The sequence below is a fragment of the Chaetodon trifascialis genome, chromosome 8, assembly GCF_039877785.1.
Source record: "Chaetodon trifascialis isolate fChaTrf1 chromosome 8, fChaTrf1.hap1, whole genome shotgun sequence".
Lineage (NCBI taxonomy): Eukaryota > Metazoa > Chordata > Actinopteri > Chaetodontiformes > Chaetodontidae > Chaetodon > Chaetodon trifascialis.
The window spans coordinates 601,186-612,500 of record NC_092063.1 but is presented as its reverse complement, the minus strand read 5'-3'; the positions used below and the strand labels follow the sequence as shown (position 1 = coordinate 612,500).

At 47.4% G+C, this 11,315-nt stretch overlaps 1 protein-coding gene across 3 annotated transcripts in view; it reads left to right on the top strand.

Moving 5' to 3' along the window:
- Positions 1-1,881, top strand: part of gripap1 (GRIP1 associated protein 1) — a 30,160-nt gene extending 28,279 nt beyond the window's left edge. For all 3 annotated transcript variants that reach the window (XM_070968262.1, XM_070968261.1, XM_070968264.1), the window contains one exon: positions 1-1,881. This exon is cut by the window's left edge and continues 336 nt beyond it. The gene's annotated coding sequence lies outside the window, so the exon portion shown is untranslated.
- Positions 1,882-11,315: the final 9,434 nt, after the last annotated feature.

Here is an 11,315-nt window from a genome sequence, read left to right as displayed (position 1 = left end):
GAGGAGAAGAAGGAGGAGCTCCAGTTGAGCTCAGCTCATTTATGTTGCTGTTGAATGTACTGTAATTAGACTGCACCACTGAGTTCCTGTTGAGTCCTGGCTACGACCTGGAAAACACACATTGTAACAGACTTTAAAACTTTATTTTCACTCATTTCTTCTAATGTTTGTGTTTTGGGTGCTGGCTACGTCCTGGAATATATGTGCCTGGTACCTTAACTGACTTACGTGATTGATTCCTGTGTACACTCACTCTGCTGTGAACTGGCTATTTCCTGAACTTCCTGTCTGCAACAAGAGCATACTAAGTATCCGGGGTCGGTCTATGACCTGGATCATCTGTGATGTTTAGTTGAGCTTTAAGATTCTTCAGAAAGCTTCATCACAGGTCGTGTTTTCCCAGAGCTTTCAGCCACGTCTCATGGCCTTCAGCAGCAGCTGATCAGTCGTCAAGGAGATGGTTTATTTCTTGTCAGATGACTCAAGCATCTCCATGGCAACTGAGCAAAGATCAGTTGTTGATGAAGGCGTGAGACGTGGCTGAAAGCTCCAGGAAAGATGGGCGTAAGTGGAGTTTTTTAGCTTTGGACAAGTTTGATACATAAACAATGTTATGATTATCAGCACCAGGTGATAGACACGACCAGTGAAGAGTGAAGTTGAGAGCAATGAGATGCGAAGACGAAGACGTCTCACCGACGACACGAACGTGACGAGATGAGCGCGAAGCTTCGGTCACATGACCGACGTCTGAATCACCTTCACTGAATGTTCATGTTGTTTTATGTCAGCTTGTTTGTTTGTTTTTTCTTCTGACTGAACTGACTCATTACATCAAAGTCGGTCGTGGCTACTTCATGGAGCACAAACATACTGTGTGTGAACAGATTGTATGTTTCCTTTGTTTTTTATGGGCCATGTTATTTATTTATACTTTTCACACTCTGGGATGTAAAATGCTTCATCATTCATGATCCATCGTCTTCATCCTTAAAGTGTCGTTTGGGCTCGTTTTTGGAGGTTTTATTCCCTTGACCTTCTCTCTAATTTATCACTTTATTTTGAAATTTAAAGAGAAAAATAAACTGCATGACAACGTCATAAAACTCTCAGTAACCCAAAAAAAGTTGAGGATGATTAACGAGTCACTGCTTTTAATATGCGAAACGACATCTGTCATGTTTTACACTAATCCAGGGCTGCGTCTATATCTTGGATCACATGAACTGTAACGTGTCTCACACCATTCATTTTTTGTGAATTTTCTTTCTCACTGGTGACACCAAACAAAAACAAGTGAAACTGTCAGCTGCTGTTCAGAGACCTGTTGGGCCGGGTCTACTTCCTGCTTCACAGCACAGGTCTTTGTTTTGACTGTAAATCTGCTTCTGTTTTGTGATTTTTGTAAAAAAAAAAAGGAAAAAAAAGAGGTTTTACAGGAAATGAAAGTCAAATATTTCCTGTCTGCTCTGCCTTTGTTTCTTCTCTTGGACTCTGACTATGTCCTGCATTAAATATCTGCCACAGGCAGCTTCTGGTGACTGGGCTTGGACTATATCCTGGACACTGCCTGTGGCAGACTGTGTGATTTACGTTGTAACTGCCTGAATATTTCTGCTTCATTTTTGTTTGCACACTGCAAAAAGTCTACGCTTCAGTCTGAGACTTAAAATCTGAAAACGAGAAAAACTCGACTTGTTTTTGGTGCAGCTTCGTCTTCATGGACTGAAGGAGACTCGTGTGGCTTCGGTTCAACCTAAAATCCTTAAAACCAACATAACTTCTCGTTGGAATGATGCAATAAATATCAGAAATGTTAACTGGAGACATCAGATTGAACAACATAAATCTCATTTTAAAGATTTCACCATCAAAGAAGAAGTCAGAGAAAAAAACATGAAGTACTGAATCAGTCCAGGAGGCGGTCGAGCTGCACTGAAAACACTGAAGCGTTCCCTCTCTCACCGGCTGAGAGTCTGCCCAGGGCTGACCGAGCGGGATCGGTCTATGTGCTGGGCAGCCGCTCGGCCTGTTGCTGCGGTTTTGTTTGTAATGATTAAATCTGTATATATACGCTGTGATATGACTTCTAACTGTACGAAGAATCAACGGATCTATTTATGAGACTGATGATGATCATGACGCTAATTATTGTAACGAGAAAATATGATAAAATATCATCTGGAGCCGATGACGATGTGTCTGTGCTTTCTGCTCACCTGAACTGTCCACATTTAAAACACTGAACGCATTCAGGAAGTACACAGATCCCTTCTGTCTTTCACATTATGTTGCAGCTGCTCACTTTGACACTAATCTCCACTGAACATCCCATAATGACACAGAAAACGGCTTCGAGGAAACTCTGAGATGTGTTCAAGAGAAAAAACTTTGAGGAAAGTGGCTCCAGAAGTGTTCAATGAACATCATGACGGAAGTCTGTCCTCAGTGATGGACAGATTCTGTCCTCAGTGACGGAAAGATTCTGTCCTCAGTGACGGAAAGATTCTGTCCTCAGTGACGGACAGTTTCTGTCCTCAGTGACGGACAGTTTCTGTCCTCAGTGACGGACAGTTTCTGTCCTCAGTGGTGGACAGTTTCTGTCCTCAGTGGTGGACAGATTTTGTCCTCAGTGGTGGACAGTTTCTGTCCTCAGTGACGGAAAGATTCTGTCTTCAGTGACGGACAGTTTCTGTCCTCAGTGATGGACAGATTCTGTCCTCAGTGTCACAGCAAAGCACAATGAGCAGGAAATCCTTTACATAAATCGTTAATAAGTGACATAATGCAGCGTTTCAGTTCAGAGCACAGACTAATAACTGGTGTCAGTGAAGTAAATGAAGGAAAGCTGAGTGAAGTTTGCTCGAGTTGTTCCAGTTTTCTAATGTCTCAAAGAAAAGCACAAAGCTTTGCTTGACATGGCTATGTCTATGTCCTGGGCCACATGGACTGTAACAGGGTTAGGGTGTGTTGCACCTGTTTTATTCATTCCCGTCTCTCTTTGGTGACATCATCTGCAGGCTTGTGTCTGTTTGATCATATTTTAGGTTCTGCACCTTTATTCTTTGTTAAATCCAGACCAGAGTTTATGCTGGAAGAAGACACAATGCTTGTCAACTACAGACAGCTTAAAATATTCTAAACAGACACAAAAATGAGTCCAACCTGAGTCTGTAGGGCTCAGTCTACATCCTGGACTATAAGCTGAAGCGCAGGGAGAAGGCGTTAATGTCTTTGACTGAAGTTGAATAAAGTTCGGTTTTCTTGTTCTCTTTTAATCTCTGCAGGTGACAAAATATCAGCTCTGAATCCTGCAGACAAGCGGCAGCCCCCGCCATCCTTCCCACAATCCTCTCTGTCCTTGTTGGATCTTTTCCTCCTGCTCTTGCTGAAGTTTGGTGATGGAGGTCGAGTTCGGGGCTCTCAGCGGGGACAGCCGTCTCGCTCCGTGCTAATTAGCTGTCCAGCACTTCCTGTCCCAGAGAGACGGACAGATTAGAGAGGTGACCGCTCGACGCTGACGCAGCCCGCTTTAACGAGATAGCGTCTGATTGGCCGGGCCGAGGGTTAATTGAAGGGGAGGAAGTGAAGAGTTCTTTCAAACGTGGTTTTAATTAAAAGGAAACCTCTGAGGGACGCTGAGTGTGTCTGTCTGTCTCTGTCTGTCTCTGTCTCTTTGTCTCTCTGTCTGTCTGTCTGTCTGTCTGTCTGTCTCTTTGTCTGTCTCTGTCTGTCTCTCTGTCTGTCTGTCTGTCTGTCTGTCTGTCTCTTTGTCTGTCTGTCTGTCTGTCTGTCTGTCTGTCTGTCTGTCTGTCTGTCTGTCTCTGTCTGTCTGTCTGTCTGTCTGTCTGTCTGTCTGTCTGTCTCTTTGTCTGTCTCTGTCTGTCTCTCTGTCTGTCTGTCTGTCTGTCTGTCTGTCTGTCTGTCTGTCTCTTTGTCTGTCTCTGTCTGTCTCTCTGTCTGTCTCTCTGTCTGTCTGTCTGTCTGTCTGTCTGTCTGTCTGTCTGTCTCTGTCTGTCTGTCTGTCTGTCTGTCTGTCTGTCTGTCTGTCTGTCTGTCTGTCTGTCTGTCTCTTTGTCTGTCTCTTTGTCTGTCTGTCTGTCTCTTTGTCTGTCTCTGTCTGTCTCTCTGTCTGTCTCTTTCTTCGCTCTGTCTTCAGTGTTTTTGTGAGTCACACTTTAGCAGCTTCTCCTCCTTTTGTTTTGTTTTCAAAGCTCAATCATCGGATACCCACAATGCATCACTGGTGTGAAAGAGGTGGAGGTGCGCATGATGACGCGTTCGGTGCTGAAGAGGTGAAAATGTGTAGCAGCTTCACATTTCAGTGGAGTTTCATGTGTTCGTTGTTCATCACATGACAGGAAACAGTCATTCCATCAGTCTTCTTCTGTGGTGGTTCTGACGTATCCTGGAGGTCACCCGGCTTCCTGCTCCATGTCTGACAGCTGAGGCCTTTCTCAGTATGTGTTCTTCTCTGTTCTTGTGTTCTTGTGTACTTGAGGAACATCATCAGTCTCAGTCCAAGTACTGCTCCAACTCAAAAGTCCGCATCTCGCCAAGTACAGTCAAATACCCGGATGTGTTCTCGCCCCTCCCATTTTATCGAGGATGCATCAGATGGTGACTTGTGCGGACTTGGGGCAGCCACGTATCCCAGAATGCATTTCATAGCAACGATGTCAGAGGAGAGGACTCACAACTGTAAATTACAAGTTTGGAAATGCTGCTGTTTCAGTCGTACAGAATGTGGTTTGAAGATTATTTTATGTGAGAAAGTGGAAGTTAAAACTTCAAATCTGTGGTCGATTCATCACGATAGCGCGAGGTTTAAAATTTGCTCCGAAGTTTTGGGACGTGTTGTCCTGCTAACGGACGAGCTGAGATGGTGACGTCATCAAGTACGCTGCCGTCCCAACTGCAGAATGATGGTCCTGCGTCCTCCCGTCCTGCAGAGACTGTACTCCCAGGTCGAACTTGCTAAGCAGCAGAAACGGTCCTGGTGTCACTCCTTAAGATCTTCTTCTGGTCCTCCTCATCCTCCTCATCGTCCACTGGTCCAGACCAGCCTCATCTTAGTGATGTCCTCTTTAATTTACCAGTTTAATATAATTTTCTTCTGTTGCTGCAGAGCAGCTGTAAGTTGTTCATCCAGGACCCGAAAAGCGTTTTTCATAACTTTGAACTGTTAGTAATTATTTTTCAGTTTCGGTAACTTTAATTTCTGTCAGTTCACCTTTGACCTTTGTGTTTTTCTCTGGACTTCAGCTGCTTCATGTTGTAGTAAATGAAGCGCTTGATGAAGACACATGAGGATGAAGAAATGAGAGGAGGGGTCAAAAGAAGGAGAGAGGAAAGAGGAGATGATAGGAAAGCAGAGACGGGGTGAGGAGTGACGAGAGGAGAAATGAAATGAGACAGGGGGGATGGGGGGCAAAGGAAAGGCTGACAGGAGGGTAAAGGGCAGGAGGTGAAATGAAAGAAGAGATTCAAGGAGAGAAAAGAAGAGGTGAGGTGATGAGAGGAGGAGAGAGGAAGACAGAGAGGATAGAGAGCTGAGGAGAGGAGGTGAAAGACGAGAAGAGGAGAAGAGGAAGAGTATCTTTCAAACAGTAGCCTGAGGGTGTTTCGGTTTTCACCACGGTTTTAGAACAGGACCCAAAGATGCAGACCAGAGAGAGAGCAGCTGAAAATAACACTCATCTATTGTAAACAAAGAGCGCACAGCGGAACAAACGATGAACAAACAACGCACAGAGTGGAAAGAGCTGAGCGAGCTCCGTGCGACGGGTCGGAGGCACCGCAACACTACAGCGGAAAACCATCGTTAGCACGCTCACGATGGCAAAGGACGAGAGTACTTACGATCACGATATTCAAACAGGTAAGGAAGCACTCTCTCCTTTTAACCTGTGCCTGATTGGCCTGATCAGGAACTGGTGTGCACAGGAAGGCGGAGCCGGCCAGGTGTAAGACACACCCAGCTGCACAGGTAGGTGGAGACAGACGGACAAAACGCACTGGGAAAAGAGGAAAAGGAAACAAAAGGGAGAGACACACTGCCAGGTCCCAACAGAGGGTTCATCAACAAGACCAGGCCTGTATTTGGAACCACCTACTAAATACTACTGATACATGCAGTACACAGTGTGTACTACAGTATGCAGCGTTGGAGCAGTGTGTTCTACATCCTCACACTGTTTTCATAGTAATATACAGCATGAACCTGTTAAATCGGTTTATTTTGCAGTATTCATGCCCAGTTTGGCCAGTTTAACCAGTTCAGAGAGCAGAGGTTAAACAATAACTCATCAAATGTCAAACCACCATGACTGTGCAGCTTCGAGGTGACGTAAGGGGTCATGATCATAAAAAACAGAGAAATTGTAAGTGTGGTTTTCATGATTTCCTGAAAGACGAACATTTACCTGAGAGCAAGGTGACACCTGTGAGACTGGAAGGACGATGAAAAACAAACATGGTAAGAGCTTCCTGTTGTTGGCTCAGCTGGTGGCAGACAGACTGAATTAATGAATACTTTTCCTGAATCAGTGCGACATCCTGTATTTTTGGCGTACTGCAGATCGTGCTTTCGTTTGCATGCTACGTGCTACATGCTACATGCTACGTTTGGGCTAAATCAGTCAGAAGGTCACTGAAGTTATTTCAGCTCACAGCGAGACAAAGCTTTGGAGTACAAAGACGAAAGTTGAAAGGGCGTCATGTGACGATTAAGCTGATAAATGATTGAAGAAGAAGAAACGTACTTTTTATTATCACATCACACAGTTGCACACTACATGCACATGACATGCTGCTCGTCAAATTATTTCTCCGCCTTTATCCGTCCCGGTCGTCCTTCCTCCGCAGCAGACCAGGAGCGGTGGGCTGCCAGTCGACCGGCGCCCGGGGACCAGTTCCCTTTGTCACCGTTGGTCAGGTGGTGATCTTCTTGCATGTTTTTAGTGGGGGTTATTTAAGGAGGACACCCCAGGTGAGCACGGGGAGAACATGCAAACTCCACACAGAAAGGCCCTTTTTCCTCGAGCAGCAGGCACTGAAGGCATGGTGGAGGACACGCCCACAGCGGGAATCGAACCGGGACCTTCTAGCTGTGAGGTGACAGTGTTTCCACCGTACCACCGTGCGGTCGTTTCAAATGAGTCAGAATGCTGAGGCGAAAGACAAATGACCATTTCCTGTTGGTTTAATACCTCAGTGGGACATTTAGGGTTAGCGGAGGTGGCAGTGAAGGTCCTCACGAGTACAGAAGGACACACGTGTGTGAGGGCAGGGTGGTGATGTAACACACCTCTCTAATCGCCCCAGGAAGCCAGGGGGTTGCCACGGCGATCCCCACATGTCTGGCAGAGGAGGAGAGGAGCTCGAAGTTGAGTTACAGTGTAAAAAATTCACGAGCTTTCTCCTGCAGCAGTCCTCTAAATATAGACTGTGTGTGTGTGTGTGTGTGTGTGCGTGCGTGTGTGTGTGTGTGTGTGTGTGTGTATGTGTGTGTGCGTGTGATGACAGAATCCATCCGTTTGTTTTCGCAACAGAAACCAGCATGTCTGCTGAAAGAAAACACTTTCTACTGTCTAATATTCTCCTCCTGAGAAGACAGTGAATGCATCATTAATCAACACACTGAATGCATCATGGAACAGAAAACACATCGCCAGAAGACAACCCTGAATGCATCACCAGAGAGTAAACACATGAGCAGACAAGACCATGAAAGCATCACCAGCAAATACATGACAAGAGAGGACCGTGAACACATCGTAGGAGAAGCCATAAACACATCACAGAAGAAGACAGTGAACGCATCACAGGAGAAGACCATAAACACATCACAGAAGAAGACAGTGAACACAACACAAAAGAAGACGGTGAACACATCACAGGAGAAGACAGTGAACACATCACAGGAGCAGACAGTGAACACATCACAGGAGCAGACAGTGAACACATCACAGGAGCAGACAGTGAACACATCACAGGAGCAGACAGTGAACACATCACAGGAGCAGACTGACGCTCGTTTGCTTCTTGGTTTTAATCGCAGATCATGAGGAAGAGGATGGAGAAGAAGAAGCTCTCATTGGATCGTTTTCTAGCTCGTCACGTGACTCGTGTTTCTATCAGCGTGAGTTGACTACACGACTCGTCTGCTTCACACCTGAATGACATCACAGCAGGTAGGCCAACACGGCAACACCCCATTGGTGGGAAAGTTTTTGTTCAACACCCAGCGGCTGCAGAGTGAGCGTCTTCCACCCACACCAGCACCTCCCCGCTGCACTGGTCTGTTTGTCTTCCTCCTCTTCCTCCTCAGCAGCTCTGTTGTCTCTGCTGTTGGTTGTTTGTTTATCCGACTGAAGGCAAACAGCCTGAGCTCAACTTTACACTCAAACGCCTTAAACAGACTGAACTTACAGCTGGCTGCACACACACGCACGCACGCACACACACACGCGTGCGGGGGCAGGCGGGCGGTGCAGCGGGCCCCCGGGGGCCTCGCTGTATTGATTGGACTCTCGGTGTTTGTAATGAGAGCCGCTGCGTTTGTTTTTAGCTTCAGAGTGGGAGGAGAGAGATGTGGCACTGCGGCAAGACACACACACACCAACACACACAACAACACAAACACACACTCCGGTGCAGGCGTGCTCACACACACACACACACACACACACACACACACACACACACACACACACACACACACACACAGGGACAATGAGAGATGTCCATGTCTTTATATAGACGCACAGCGAGCGGTGTAGGAGGCTGTAATTGAGAAGAAGCAGCCTGAGGTCTGATTACAGCAACACTCTCACATCTTCTCTCCTCCTTTATGTAATTTGTCTTCTTCGTCTTCTTCTTTGTCCTCTTCTGTCTTTCGCTCTGTTTGGTGATTCAGACCGTTTCACTCTTTCACAGTCAGACTCAAACGTCTCCACAGCTGATGGACGACTGTGAGGACACCTCGTGTTCCCTCAGGACAGATTATTAGAACTATGACAAAATCATAAATGAGAGTCTTTCCAGCTCCACTGTCCCACCGGGACAACGTCTGTCCTCCAAACATCAGCACAAACAGACGCCGCTGTCTCTACCGGCTGACAGGTCAGTTTTACAGCTGATCGCAGTGAGCTCGTCTTCATCAGCATCAACATGTTCATCAAATTCATGAACTCAGAGCCCGAGAGGAAGATCTGATGTCAGAGAGGAGCAGCTGATGTCAGAGAGGAGGAGGAGCTGATGTCAGAGAGGAGGAGGAGCTGATGTCACAGAGGAGGAGCTGATGTCACAGAGGAGGAGCTGATGTCAGAGAGGAGCAGCTGATGTCAGAGAAGAGCAGCTGATGTCAGAGAGGAGGAGGAGCTGATGTCACAGAGGAGGAGGAGCTGATGTCACAGAGGAGGAGCTGATGTCACAGAGGAGCAGCTAATGTCAGAGAGGAGCAGCTGATGTCAGAGAGGAGGAGGAGCTGATGTCACAGAGGAGGAGCTGATGTCAGAGAGGAGCAGCTGATGTCAGAGAGGAGGAGGAGCTGATGTCAGAGAGGAGGAGGAGCTGATGTCAGAGAGGAGCAGCTAATGTCAGAGAGGAGCAGCTGATGTCAGAGAGGAGGAGGAGCTGATGTCACAGAGGAGGAGGAGGAGCTGATGTCAGAGAGGAGCAGCTGATGTCAGAGAAGAGCAGCTGATGTCAGAGAGGAGGAGGAGCTGATGTCACAGAGGAGGAGGAGCTGATGTCACAGAGGAGGAGCTGATGTCACAGAGGAGCAGCTAATGTCAGAGAGGAGCAGCTGATGTCAGAGAGGAGGAGGAGCTGATGTCACAGAGGAGGAGCTGATGTCAGAGAGGAGCAGCTGATGTCAGAGAGGAGGAGGAGCTGATGTCAGAGAGGAGGAGGAGCTGATGTCAGAGAGGAGCAGCTAATGTCAGAGAGGAGCAGCTGATGTCAGAGAGGAGGAGGAGCTGATGTCACAGAGGAGGAGGAGGAGCTGATGTCAGAGAGGAGGAGGAGCTGATGTCACAGAGGAGGAGCTGATGTCAGAGAGGAGGAGGAGGAGCTGATGTCAGAGAGGAGGAGGAGCTGATGTCAGAGAGGAGCAGCTGATGTCAGAGAGGAGGAGGAGCTGATGTCAGAGAGGAGGAGGAGCTGATGTCAGAGAGGAGGAGGAGGAGCTGATGTCAGAGAGGAGCAGCTGATGTCAGAGAGGAGCAGCTGAGGCAAACCAGTGCTCCTCCATGATGAAGGGAGGTTTGAACCCAAAAATATAGAAAATCCATATGAGGAGGTCAGTGTTGATTCTAAAAGAGTCTGTGAAACTTAAATCAATCATCAATAATCAATCTGTTCAGTGACAGCAGCTTCACGTGTTCATCTCCTTCATCCCTTTCATACACAATCATCATCCTCTCACCTGTTACCACTGAGCCTGTTTACCTGTGGAATCATCCAAACAGGTGTTTTTGGAGCGTTCATCCGTGAACAACGCTTCTTCCTCTGCGGTGTCAGTGAACGCACCGATGACTGTGCTGCATTCAGAGCACGACCAGTTGTTCAGAGCTGACAGCTGGTGCATCATGGGAGATGAACAGCAGGACTGTGAGTGAGTCCTGACACACGCACACACCTGAGAGCCTGTGGAGGTGGAGCCGTTAGCTCAGGTGCAGCACAGGTGAGCGCGCACAAAGATCCTCTAGTGACGCTCTTCAGGCTTCCTGCTTTTCAGAAGCAACAGACCAGCACAGACCGGTGTGTGTGTGTGTGTGTGTGTGTGTGTGTGTGTGTGTGTGTGTGTGTGTGTGTGTGTGTGTGTGTGTGTGTGTGTGTGTGGAGATACAGTATGTACATTGTGACGTCTGATTGACTGAGACCGTCTCTTGGCACAGGTGAGTGTGTGTGTTGTTCCCTCTTTTGTTGAGTGTGTTCAGACATCAGACCCACGCTGACCTGACGACCAGGTCACATGGTCACCTGCTCTCTGTCTCCTCGCTGTGTGATCTGATTGGTTTTAATGAGGCGGCGGGATCGTGTTTCCCTCCTGCTGAACACACACAGTTTAGCTTCTCTGCTGAACCAATGAGCTGAGAGCCACAGACAGGAAGTCAGACATGTTTACCTCACGCCTGCTGAACTGATGAGCGTCTTCTTCTCTGAGGACGACTGGTGGAAGAGTCGTTGAAGTGGAGCTGGTCTCTGGAGCCGGACTGATGCTCGGCTCAGACGTCCACCAAAATGGCTCCAGATCAGTTGACAACCGTCCGACTGTCCCTTCAGTTCAGACCGTCTGACAAAACTTC